This window comes from Lactuca saligna, chromosome 9, assembly GCF_052625555.1.
Source record: "Lactuca saligna cultivar CGN05327 chromosome 9, ASM5262555v1, whole genome shotgun sequence".
Taxonomy (NCBI): Eukaryota; Viridiplantae; Streptophyta; class Magnoliopsida; order Asterales; family Asteraceae; genus Lactuca; species Lactuca saligna.
In genome coordinates this window covers 163453625-163467772 of record NC_136425.1, presented here as the reverse complement: position 1 = coordinate 163467772, position 14148 = coordinate 163453625, and the positions used below count along the sequence as shown (strand labels likewise).

Sequence of the window (14148 nt, the reverse complement as noted above, 5' to 3'; positions counted from 1 at the left end):
CATAGTTCCTTTTTAAATAGTTCATTAATCACATCGATAGAAAAGGTCGTATCATCACTTGTTCTAGAATGTTGAATTGCCCGATTAACCCTAAAAGTGCTAGCTTCTTCTCCTACCCAGAGAGTGAGTTTGGACTCTCAAATATCAACTAAGTCTCAGGTGGTGCTCAAAAAGGGACTTCCAAGGATGATTGGGACATGTTTGTCTTCCTCCATATCTGATACAATGAAATCTGCAGGAAAAACAAACTTGTCTACTTTTACGAGCAAGTCTTCACATATACTCATTGGGAAGGTCATGGTCTTGTTGGCTAATGTATGACCATGCGGACCGGTCTTGGTTCAGGGAGATCAAGCTTCTTGAAAAACGAATAGGGCATCAAACTAAACACTAACTCCTGAATCGGCTAGAGCATGACTAGTGGGTATATTCTCGAATTGGCATGGTAAGGTGATGCTTCCTAGATCACCCATCTTTTTCGGTAACATGTTTAGCATTGCAGCGGAACAAGTTTCACTTAATACCACCTTCGATAGTCCCTCCATTTTCTTTCAGTTTGTTAAAATGTCCTTGAGGAACTTGGCATATTTTGGCATTTTGACTAAGGCCTCAAGGAATGGAATATTTATTTCCAGAGACATTATGTGGTCTAAGAACCTACGATAATCTTCAGCATGCTTCTCTTGAATTGCTATACTTAGTAATGGAAATGGTGGGTGGTAAGGCTTTATGGGTTCATCAAATTTCTTTTCGGCTTCTGGCCACGTCGTGGCATTTGTACCATGTCGTGGTGATTGTTCTCATATCCTTGTCCTTGACTTTCTTCTTGACCTTCCTTCTCCTCATCCGAGTTGTTTCTGTCTATGGGCGTTAAATGGGTGATAATTTTCCTACTTCTAGTGGTAATGTCTTGGATGTGAGCTCCTCTTGGGTTTTGTTTAGTGTTCCTTGGAAGTCCTCCCATAGCCCTTTCATTGAATTGCTTAGCTAGTTGCCCGAGTTGTTGTTCTATGTTGAGGATTGAAGCTTGTTGAATTCTAAAAAGTGCTTGTTGGTTCATCATCTCTTGTTTTTCCTTCATTATTACTTGTTGCTCTTTCATCATCATTTGTTTTTCTTTAATTGCTGCTTCAGTTCCCTCGTGCCTTTTTTTTTTTCAGATGCGGCTGCAAATCGGGTGAGCATTTTCTCAAAATCAGATTTATTTTCAATCGGTGGTTCCTCTCTTTGGTAAAATCCTCTCCCTTTTTGTTCATACTTTTCTTCCTTGGCTTTTTTATATTCATCATAGGGTAACCACTTTTTCTTGGGCTTTCTCCAGTCTTCATCAAAATGATCACCACTCGAGTAGCAAGCTTGAACCTTTCGGTTTCCATTCTCATCAAGGTCACAATCTCTAGTCAAATGCGGCATGTTGCAGTTTTCACACCCAACCTGGATAGCATGGATTTTTTGATCCACCTTAGTCATTCTTCTATTCATGTTTTGCAACATTTCCAATACTGCCGACATATCTTCCGAGGCAGCATTAGCAGACCCCCTCGTTACATCATTCCTCGGATTATGGTATTCTCTAGAGTTCTTCGACAATTCTTCAACTAGTTCCTTAAATTCTGGTGGGATTTTCTTAGTTAACGGGACTTGAGAGTCAAGGAGTTGTCTAGTGGTGACGTTTATCCCATCATAAAAGATTGACACTTCTTATTGCATATTGAGGTCGTTTTGGGGGCAATTCCTAAGTAGACCCTTATAGCTCTCCCATGATTCATACAATGACTCCCCCATTTGTTTTTCATAATTGGAAATGGCGTTTTGAGTTTAGCCACCTTAGATGATGAGAAAAATTGTTCCAAAAATAATTCACGCATCCCTGCCCACATCGTTATTGCGTCTGGTAGAAGTGCCTTCAGTCAATCCTTCATGGCTCTGTTGAAAGTGACAGAGAGCATCCTCAACAACACCATTTCTCACGGAACATTTGTAATGTTAAAGTAGTCGGCAATCTCATTGACTTCATCTAGATGCTTATAAGCATCTTCGTGATCCTTTCCGATGAAAGGAATCTCCTTTAATGCAGTAAGGATGTGCCCCTTAAGTGCAAATGTGGCAGTGGCGGGTATGGTGGGTTGCACAAGCCCTGGTCCGGTGTTGTCTCGAACTCTCTTTTTGTACGCCTCCATCGAGAGGTCGGCAATGTCCGCCATGGTGTTGTCGGGTTCTTTGTTTAGCTCGCTTTCTGTTTCAGATTCGGTTTCGCTTCCTTCCTTTTCTGTTTCGTACTCGGTGTCTTCCTTCATTGGATTGCTCTTTGTGTCTTCGTCCTTTTGTGTTTTATTGGATTCTCCCACTTTTCCCTTCTTCTTGCCGAAAACCGAATTGAGATTCTTAAAAGGTGACTTATTTGGTGTATCATATTCTCCTACGATTTTGTCTTTGTTTTGCGAAAAGCGGATTCCGGGTTTTCAAGTGGTGGAATCAAAGATGACTTTGATCCACTGGTCATAACGATCTACAAATAAACAAAGGAAATGCGTAAAAAGAACAAAAATGAAAACTAACGTTCTACTGTTACGATGCAACGGCGTGCTAAAAATTACCACATCGTGGTGAGTCAAAAAGAAATAAAACCTAAAATAAAAGTAAAAGTAACTAAATAGTAACTAATCCTAATAAAATAGCAGAAATAAAGTAACTAAAACTACACCATTCCCCGACAACGGCGCAAAAAACTTGATGTGTATTTAATATGTATATATATTTGTTCAAGTTTCAAATTGATAAAACAAATGTTTGTTTCACTAGACTATTAAACACACTAAGCAGTGTACCTAATTGTGTAATAGTATAGCAATGGTAAGAACAAGTATCGAACTCAAGGAAAGGTGTTTTGGCTAACTTTATTCCACTATTTACTACTTACTAATAAAATTAGAAAAGGTTTTTTTTTCCTATTTTTACATGACTAGATACTTAAATTACCAAACTAACTAATTATCAATTAACTAAACTAAACTAAACTAAGGCAAGATAACAACAATGAATTAACCAATGTGAGTAAGAGACTTTCATTTAGCTTCAGATTTACTTGTTATTATGGTTGATTTATGGAAGTGCAATGGATTTTAGTTTCTTCAGTTACCGATTCCTAAGATGACCAAATTAGTATTCACTAAGTTAATCTTGTAGCAAACTAGCATATTTATGTAGTGATCAAGCGGACAAACTTACAAGTTTACTAGTATTTGGTTAAAATTAATTAGACTTATTACTGATTGATCAATTAAGTTTATTGATGTAATTCAATATATGATTTGTCGTCATATATTAGCTCTTATACCTTTTTACCCACTTTTCTACTTAACTCTAGGTTTAGTTCACAACCAAATAGCTAAACCCAATCCATAAATTCAAACATAATTAAACAATTCCTAGGCTAAACGAAAGTCATGAGTATTTAGCTCATGATTTCAGCTAACAAAAACACAAAATAAAATTTCAAAGGGTTTGACATGGTAGAAACTAATGAAAAATCAAAGTGTAGAGATTGGTTTCCTTAGTTCTCCTTCTTCCAATGGTGTAATCGAATTCCTTGCTTATAAGCCTTAGAACAACTGCTTTTCCTTCAAAATTGATGATTACTTCCAGAGCCAAAAGTCCTAATTCGGAGGAGAATGAGATCTATTTATATTTTTCCCGAATTCAGATCACCACGACGTGGTAAGGCCACCACGTCATGGTCTTCTTGTTTATCCCGTGGTCTACAAGTCTTTGAAGCAAATCAGGATTCTTCAAGTCACCACGCCGTGGTAAATCCACCACGACATGTTGGGTATATTTGTCATCATTTTAAAGCTTTAATTCATACTTCCAACTCCCAGGTCTAGCTTCCAACTTCCTTTTTGCTCTAAACATGTCTTTTATCCCTACAACATAATTCATAACAAATTAAGTATCTTTTGTTCTAATAAGTGATGGGTTTTGTACAAACAATCCTATGTGTGCATGCAACCCTAGATTTGGATCTACGTTTTCTGTATTTGATACACAACTTTATGAACACAATAAGAACCCTAGCTAGCATGTATGTATTTCGAAATTTATATATAAGAGTAGATCACATACCTCTTGTTGTTATATTGCAATAACAACACTAATCTTCAATCTCTTAGTCTTGAAAGCAAGTACCACAAGTGTAGTACCTTTAATGGCTCACAAACACCACAAGCAAATGGAGAAGAGAGAGAGAGAGAGAGAGAGAGAGAGAGAGAGAGAGAGAGGATAGAGGTTAGAAATCGGATCTAGGAACCCTTGGGAATCAAGTGGCCAATTTCTTAAGGCTTAGGGTCTTTATATAGGGTAGAGATTAGGGTTTCAGTCCTTATCCTTATCTAGTTGCTTACCCACCAAGTAACCAAAAGATAAGCCTTGAAGGCCCTTATGTTTGGACGATTTCAAGGGCCTTATCTCCCTTGAATTCGTCCACCTCTCCCATAGGGCATCCATTGCCCTAATTTGCAATTATAACATAATTACAATTCAGTCCCTGCAGTTTAATTAATTACATTTGATCACAAAATTAATTCTAAATTAATTATTGACCAATATTAATTAAAGAAATATGATTTCTCCTTTAATATATTATTCCTATAATATATTAATAAATCATAATAACCTCTTTCTCTATTATTTCTCCAGTCAAGTTGCTTTGGTGAAGGCAACCCAAAAGGACCATGCACAACCAGGTCAAGTACGTACCAAATATGGTTACGGACTTAGACACTAATCCAACAGTATCCCACTTGGATAAGTCTAGTAACCACAAAATGTAAGTAAAACTCGATTAGCAATTGTAGCTCTCAAAGATGCTCTCGAACTCTAATATTATCAGTAACCTGTCCTTTAGATAAGGGATCGTATAGTCCTCTGTTTTAGATATCATGCAGACAATCTCATGGAACATAGTCATACTCATTGTCTGTCATCTAGTTTCTCGATCTCAAATTCATTTGACATAGAACTTAATTAAACACATCAATTCAGTCCTGATCGGGCCCGACACATAAGTCAAATCAAAATCATCGAGGGGCCCTGATATCGCTTTTATACTCTAAGGATAAAAGAAACAGATAAACTTCGACTTACATGCATTTACTATTCACTAATTAATTATACACAACAATGCATTTTATGACATCAATTTACTGATGCGGTTTCGCATTATCAATGTACAATCAATTAGCAAACAATAAACCATATATCTTGGTTTAAGACCATATGATATTATCACCTTGCGATCACTTGTGATGTATTCCATGAAGTGATTCCAGCAAGTGTGGGTTTATTCCAATGCTCAAAAATTATTTATAAGCACTAATGAATGTTGTAACAAACCTTTGTTATATCTAATACCATTTAGAAAATCTACACACCAATTCATGACAGCCTTCATTCATACCTACTTCCAACATATGAACGACTGCGGATCGTTTGAATAATTCAATTAAGTCAATTATTTAGGAAGTCAAAACATGAAAAACAAGATAATAGTCAATCAATTAACATAAGACAATAGCTATACTAATTAATAACACTCCTTTATTTAATCATTAAATGTCACTTACAAATGTCTATTACTCAATTCTAAACTATCTAATCCAAACTAACATCGTCTTCAGCCCAATGCTCCTAGCGTGCTGCAAATGCTTAACCCTACTCAGTCCCTTCGTAAGAGGATCTGCTGGGTTCTCCTATGACGATATCCTCTTGACTACGAGGATTCCTTCTTCTACCCGATGTCTAATAAAGTGATATTTTCTGTCGATATGTCGAGATCTACCATGATCCCTCGGTTCCTTGGTCAAGGCAACCGCTCCTTAATTATCATAGAAAATTTCCATAGGCTCTGTTATGGCAGGTACAACTCCAAGGTCTCCAATGAAGTTCTTCAGTCATATTGCCTCCTTTGATGCTTCACTCGCTGCAATGTACTCTAATTCGCACGTTGAATCAACTACGGTCTCTTGCTTGGAACTTTTCCAAGTCACTGCTCCTCTATTAAGGGTAAAGACCCAACCTGACTGCGAACTGTAGTTGTCCCTGTCTGTCTAGAAACTAGCATCACTATAACCTTGCACCTTTAATTTATCGCTCCCTCCGAGAACTAGAAACCATTCCTTGGTCCTCTAAAGGTACTTAAGGATATTCTCGACTGCGGTCCAATGTGCTCTGCTAGGGTTCCCTTGATATCTACTGATCATGCTTAAAGCAAAGGCCACATCAGGGCGAGTACAAGTCATAGCACACATGATTGAGCCAACTGCGGAAGCGTAAGGTACTTGGATCATCTCTGTTATCTCGGCTTCGGTACTCAGACTTTGAGTCTTACTCAAGTTGGCATTACTTTGGATCGGTAATTCTCCCTTCTTCGAGTTCTCCATACTAAAACGTTTTAGTACCTTGTCCAAGTAAGTATTCTGACTAAATCCTATTAGTCTCTTACTTCGGTCTCTCACTATCCTTTTTCCCAAAATATAGGAAGCCTCTCTGAGGTCCTTCATAGCGAAACACTTCCCGAGCCAGGACTTAACTTCCTGTAGTGTCGGGATATCGTTCCCTATTAGTAATATGTCATCAATATATAACACGAGAAAACTAACTATACTCCCATTGGCTTTGACATATACACATGATTCATCTTCGCTTCGTACAAATCCAAACTCTTTGACTTTCTCATCAAAGTAAAGATTCCATCTGCGAGATGCTTGCTTAAGTCCATAAATGGACTTCTCAAGCTTGCACACTCTATTGGGATGCTTCACGTCGGCAAAACCCTCTGGCTGAGCCATGTACACATCCTCAGCCAACTTCCCATTAAGGAAAGTGGTTTTGATATCCATTTTCCATATTTCATAATCACGAAATGCAGCAATGGTCAGCATCACCCTAATAGACTTAATTTTAGCAACTTGTGAGAAGGTCTCGTTATAGTCAACTCTAGGAGTTTGAGTAAAGCCCTTCGTAACCAATCGTGCCTTATACGTGTGCACATTCCCATCGATGTTCGTCTTCTTCTTGAAGATCCACTTGCACCCAACCGTCTTACATCCGGGCACATTGTCAACCAAATTCTAGACTTGGTTGTCATACATGGACTAAATCTCACTGTCCATTGCCTCTTTCCATTTTGCAGACTCCGGGCCTGCCATGGCTTCCTTATAGATGTTAGGTTCATCTAGATTTACTGGTGTACTATCACTAATATACGTTTCCCCTTCGGTAGTAATATGAAAACCATATAACTGTGGTTGAACTCTAACTCTTTCAGAACGTCTAAGAGGTAAAGATTGGTCAATCGGTTCAACCGGAGTTTCCTCCTCGGGATGAGCACCAGTGTTAGAGGTTCCTTCATCGCTCGACTCTTGAATCTCTTCAAGATCGATTTGCCTCCCACTGTCTCCTTAGTCTATGAGTTCTTGCTCTCGGAAAACCCCTCTCCTCGCAATGAAGACAACATTGTCACTCGGTCTATAGAAGAGATACCCAAAGTATTTCTGCGGGTAGCCGATGAAAATACATCGCTCACTACGAGGTTCGAGCTTGTCGTGAGTCTCTCGTCTTACTAAAGCCTCGCAACCCCAAACCTTGATATGTGCCAACGAGGGAGCTTTCCCTGTCCACATCTCATGAGGTGTTTTGGTAACCTTCTTTGTAGGGACTAAGTTAAGGATATGGGCGGCAGTCGCTAAGGCATACCCCCAGAATGAGATAGGTAGTGAAGCACGACTCATCATGGAACGAACCATGTCCAACAAGGTTCGATTACGCCTCTCAGCTATACCATTCAACTGCGGTGTCCTAGGCGCTATCAATTGCGAAACTATTCCGCATTCCTTGAGATAATCGTGGAATTCAAGACTTAGGTACTCCCCTCCTTGATCGGATCGAAGCATCTTGATTTACCTGCCTAATTGATTATCCACTTCTTTTTTAAACTCTTTGAAATTTTCAAAGGTTTCTGACTTGTGCTTGATTAAGTAAATATACCCATATCTACTATAATCATCGGTGAAAGTCACATAGAAGCTGTTCGCGTCCCTTGTGGTGGATCTAAAGGATCCATATACATCGTATGTACGAGATCCAATGGACCCTCACCCCTTTCACAAGTTCCAGAGAAGGGTGACTTGGTCATCTTTCGAAGTAAACAAGACTCGCATATGTCATCGTCCCTAAGGTCGAATGACTCCAACACTCCATCCTTTTGGAGTTGGGCTATGCATTTCTTGTTGACATGTCCAAGACGATAGTGCCACAAGCATGCTTTATCCAAATCACTGGAAGAAACCACACACAACACATCATTTCCTAAGTTATCTACAACCATAACAGTTTCATAAATTCCATTACAAGGCAATGCTTCAAAATATAAGACACCATTTAGATAACCTTTCTCATTATCAAACGAATATCTAAATCCTTATCTAAACAAACCATGAAATGAAATGATGTTTCTTCCCATATCTGGCGAATAGCAATAATTGTTTAAATCTAAACCTAATCCACTACTAAGCACTAAAGAATACACTCCAATCTTGGTGACAGGCGACGATCTTCTGTTTCCCATGATTAGATTTATTCTTCCAGACTCCACATCTCTATTTCTTCTTAGTCCCTGCAAATCAGAACATATGTGAAAACCACATCTTGTATCAAGAACCCAAGAAATAGTCCGTGATGAATCATTAGATTTAATTGTGTAAATTCATGCGAAAGATGGCTTGATCTTCCCATCCTTGATGGCTTGCAAGTATTCCGGGCAGCTTCTCTTCCAGTGTCCTATTTTGTGGCAGTGGTGACATTCTACCTCCTTAGGGTTTGAGTTAGGCTTAGCAGGGCCGACTTTCATTCCACTAGTACAGGAACCATATTGAGACTTTCCCTTGTGGTGGCTCTTTGAAGGAGCCTTCCTCTTTTTTCCCTTCCCTTGCCCAATGGCCAAAACAAGAGCAACGGGTGGAGTGGGAGTTGGTGCAATAGATTTGTCCTTGAGGTTGCTCTCAGCAGTCCTTAGGAGTCCTTGGAGTTTGCTTAGGGTGACTTCTTCTTTGTTCATGTGGTAGGTCATCCTAAATTGGTTGTAGCACGAGGGAAAGGAGTGGAGAATGATGTCGATGGCCAAGTCTTCCCTAAAGTTGACATTTAACTTGCGAAGACGATCAACATACCTTTGCATCTTTTGCAAATGCGAGGTTAGGGATTCTCCACTTCCCATCTTAGCGGTGATCATATTAGTAATGATCTCGTAGTGCTCTTGCCTTGCGCTTTGGTGGTACCTCTCCAACAAGTCGTGGTGCATTTCATAGGGATACATGTCCTCATAGGACTTTTTGAGTACAAGATTCATAGTGGCCAGCATAATGCAATGGACTTTCATTGCATCACCCTCATGGGTCTCAAAGATGGCCATTTCTTCGGGAGTAGGAATTTCCGGATTGATCTTTCAAGCTTCTCATCGAGGACATATTCTTTGTCCTCGTAGCGGGCAATCATGCGAGTGTATATTATCCATTCGTTGAAATTCGATCCGGCAAATGTCACCTTTTGACATAGGTTCATTAGCGAGAATGAACCAACAACAGTGTTGTTTGCGTTTGCATTAGACATCTGCAAATAGAAAGGGAAAAGTTTGATTAGAATTGAATCCCTAATTAAACACACAAAATGAGAAATTAGGGCTAGGATCCAACAACATTATTTACACGTTAGAAAAGGGATGTCGTAATCCAACATGCAAATAATTTGGATTTAAGTGAATGATGATTCACTAATTCTAAACCATGAAAAACATAAGGCTGTAGGTTTTTAATGTATTGAGAAATCCTATGTTTCTTGAGATTCATTGAACTTCTCAATGACATGTTTAAATCTCGATATGTCCCTCTTGTTTTTGATTGGGATGCCGAGGATCACAAAGCGGGTGTGAATAACCATGCAAATATACATGGTGCCCTCATTGTTACAGTCACATATTCGATGTGCCGGTTAGCTACACACGCTCCATCGAACTATGACAAACAATGAGTCACCATTTGCCACCTTTTCTTAGAACCAATTAGTGTGCCAGTTAACCACACACGCTCCACTAACTTCTTGTCAAGGGTGCAAAGTGTAATTTCATGGGATTGCATCAATTCACTTTTGCCTAAAGTAATTAGGATTGGGAATTTTATAAAAACGTTTAGTTACTTTATTTATTTTCATTATACTTATTGATGAAGAGAGGATTGCCCTATCCTACCCGTTCAGCTAACGACTCTCCACTAATCAAGGAAGTAGCGGGTAAGAGTGGATACCCATTAAACGGTCATTTTATAGGTCATAACCTTATACCCCCTTGTAGATCAGCTTCGTGAATGAGGCCTAATAACGGTAAGACTAGCATTTTAGTTATACATACATACATATATATATATATATATATATATATATATATATATATATATATATATATATATATATATATTAATCTTGTAATAATATAATAGTATAGGGTGTATTTTAAACAATTTAAAAATACTAGGGTTTTCATCTCAATTTAAAATTTTCAAAATTTATCACTTTTAAATTAAAATTTTAAATATTTAAAACTCTTGATTTAATAATTATCCAAATTAAACATTTAATTCTAATTACTAAATCATGAAGGATTATTATAAATTAAACAATTAAATTTATCCTAATCCCTTATATCCCACTAAGTTTCGAAAATAGGGAAGGGATAGTTGAAAATCCTTAATTACCATATTTAACAATTAAAAGATAATTACAAGATATGGGATTATCCAAATCCCTAGATTTTAGGGACTTATCTTGGGGAGGAGGCACGATCTCGAAAATCTAGGTTTTGCAAAACCTAGATCTTGAAATCTTGGGCAACAAGGAAAGGGTTTGAAAACTCTTCAAAATTTCGAACACAAGGGTTCAAGAAACCCTAAAAATCGAAATCCAAGCCTCCCAGCATTTATTGGCCATAAACCCTAAAGTGTCAAATTCATACAATTGTATAATACTAATTGAAAACAATTCAACCAAAGGCTCTGATACCACTAATGGGTTTTGTACAAACAATCCTATGTGTGCATGCAACCCTAGATTTGGATCTATGTTTTCTCTATTAGATACACAACTTTATGAACACAATAAGAAACCTAGCTAGCAGTTATATATTTTGAAATTTATATATAAGAGTAGATCACATACCTCTTGTTGTTATATTGCAATAACAACACCAATCTTCAATCTCTTAGTGTTGAAAGCAAGTACCACAAGTGTAGTACCTCTAATGGCTCACAAACACCACAAGCAAATGGAGAGGCAAGAGAGAGAGAGAGAGAGAGAGAGAGAGAGGATAGAGGTTAGAAATCGGCTCTAGGAACCCTTGGGAATCAAGTGGCCGATTTCTTAAGGCTTAGGGTCTTTATATAGGGTAGAGATTAGGGTTTCAGTCCTTATCCTTATCTAGTTGCTTACCCACCAAGTAACCAAAAGATAAGCCTTGAAAGCCCTTATGTTTGGACGATTTCAAGGGCCTTATCTCCCTTCAATTCGTCCACTTCTCCCATAGGTCATCCATGGCCCTAATTTGCCATTATCACATAATTACAATTCAGTCCCTACAGTTTAATTAATTACATTTGATCACAAAATTAATTCCTAATTAATTATTGACCATTATTAATTAAACAAATATGATTTCTCCTTTAATATATTATTCCTATAATATATTAATAAATTATAATAACCTCTTTCTATATTATTTCTCCAGTCAAGTTGCTTTGGTGAAGGCAACCCAAAAGGACCATGCGCAACCGGGTCAAGTACTTACCAAATATGGTTACGGGCTTAGACACTAATCCAACAATAAGTGCATAAAAGTAATTAAAATATTAAGTTATGATTTATAATTATGTGTATAAATATGCACATATCAGGTAGTTTTGGGTGAAGGTCGTGGCCACAACATGGGGATCAGAGCCCACGATATAGGGACCAGACAGACCCAAGCCCATGATTTTTTTTAGGGTTTTCAACATATTTAAGCTTAATTTTCTTCATTTTTGGGCATTCTACCAGCCACCTTCATCTCTAGAACCTCTTGGGAGACACCCTAGCCTCTACCTTCAAGACTTGAGCTTCTCTTCTTTCCTTTCTCTTCTTTTGAGTGCTTTTATGACATTTTGATGAAATTAAAGATCAAAACGGCTCTTTTGGTTGCAAGGAATGATGCTTCAAGTTTAGATCCATCAAAGGTATTACATTTCTGGACTATTGTAAGTATAAAGTTCCAATCTTCCTATCTCGTTCCTTAGATATTGTTATTTCGGGGTTTTTGGCACTCTTGGTCCATTGTATGGGTGATCTTGCAGTTGAGCGGACTCCAACATCTTTTGATCATTTTAGAATGCTTCTTAGACCTCATAGACTAAGAAATTCATGATCGTTTCTCTTCTCTTTAAGTTATAAAAGTTATCTTGGTCCTTTAGGCCATTTTGGTGTATTGAAGTTATGATCCAAAATGATTGGGGAATTATTATAGATAAAGTTGGAAAATTTATCCATCGATACATCTTATTTATTTAGATATGAAAGTTGGAGACTTGGACTTAGGGGATTAAGTTGAGAAAGATGCATTTTGGGTCCCTTTGAGACTTAAAATCTAGATCTTTGTGGTTTGGACCTTCCAAATGATAAAGTTAGAAACTTTACTTACTAAGACCTTGTAAAGGATCAGTTGTAAGCTTTGGAGCTCTTTAAATATGAAGAAAATGGATTAAGCTCGTTTGAGCTGTCTAGACCAGTCCCCACGGCGTAACGTTAGAAGCCACGATGTGGCGACTAAAGCAATTAATGTGTCATCTTATACCCACGATGTGGCCAAGGTAGGCCACGATGTGGGGGGTTGCTGATCGACAATTGTGACTTTTACTTTGAGCATTGACTTTGCTGACCAGTTTGAATTTTGGTCAAACTTGGATACAATCGAGTATTTGACTAAGAATTGGTCTTGATTTGGTTTTAGGAAGTTTGGATTGATTGTTATGATATTGAGGTAGTTGTTGGGCTTCTGTGGAGTAGTTTAGGTAAGTCTCATTACTGTACTCATGGGTCGAAGTCACCAATGTCGACCCACTACATTATGTTTGTAGGATGATAGTTGTCTTTTTAACACTTGTTGATATGCCTATATATGCTTGTTGTCTTTCTGACTAATGTTGATATGTATGTATGCTTATGTATGTTGGTTGAAATAAACCTAGGGGTTGTTACAAACCCGACACAACTACATGTTGGTATATGGAGTCATTATGGACTCGGGGTTGATTCAGACTCAGGGGTTGTTACGGACCTGACACAGCTATATGATGTTATATGTAGTCATTATGGAGTCATGGTTGATACAGACCCAACATAGCTACATTTTTCATATATCTTGCATGTGGTATTTTGGGTAACTCACTAAGCATTGTGCTTACAGATTATGTTTAAAAGTTCAGGTACATCTAGGTTTCAAAGGAAGGGCACAGCTTGATATCATTGCATCCCTTGGAGACTATTACATAATGATTATTTATGATTTACTCTGATGTTTTTAGAATACTTATACTTTGTTCGTCATTTGGAGTAATGAAGGAATGGTTTTGATATGATTAAAAATGAAAACTATACTCGGTACTTTTGGGGTGTGACAGGTGAACTAATCATAAATCAAGGATCACATAAAAATGTAACGTTCCCAAATTACAAAAGATATTTTTCATTTAAAATAGGTTCACCAACTATAACCTTTTACTAAAATGGTGTTATAAAGTTTAGTTGAGTGAAAACCATAAGAATAACATAGTTGAATTACAAAACAGTAGAAACCATTATGTTCAATGCGAGTGTGCAATTACATTGAGCTCATCTTACAAACAAGTTGCAAAAATATTCAATCCACAACTATAAGCAAAAAGATTGGTGACTTTCCTAGTATACCGCGTATTCAACCATACATACAATGCATACATGCAAAGTCCTTAGCTCTAGCATTGGTGTGCCATCTCTCATATCCATGTACATACAACATATATAACAATCATTCATGTCATC

At 37.7% G+C, this 14148-nt stretch overlaps 1 non-coding gene across 1 annotated transcript; it reads left to right on the top strand.

Moving 5' to 3' along the window:
• Nucleotides 1-1714: 1714 nt before the first annotated feature.
• On the top strand, nucleotides 1715-1820 carry LOC145018870 (small nucleolar RNA R71). The gene has a single exon (XR_013667230.1). It is a non-coding gene; the product is annotated as a small nucleolar RNA R71 (small nucleolar RNA).
• Nucleotides 1821-14148: the final 12328 nt, after the last annotated feature.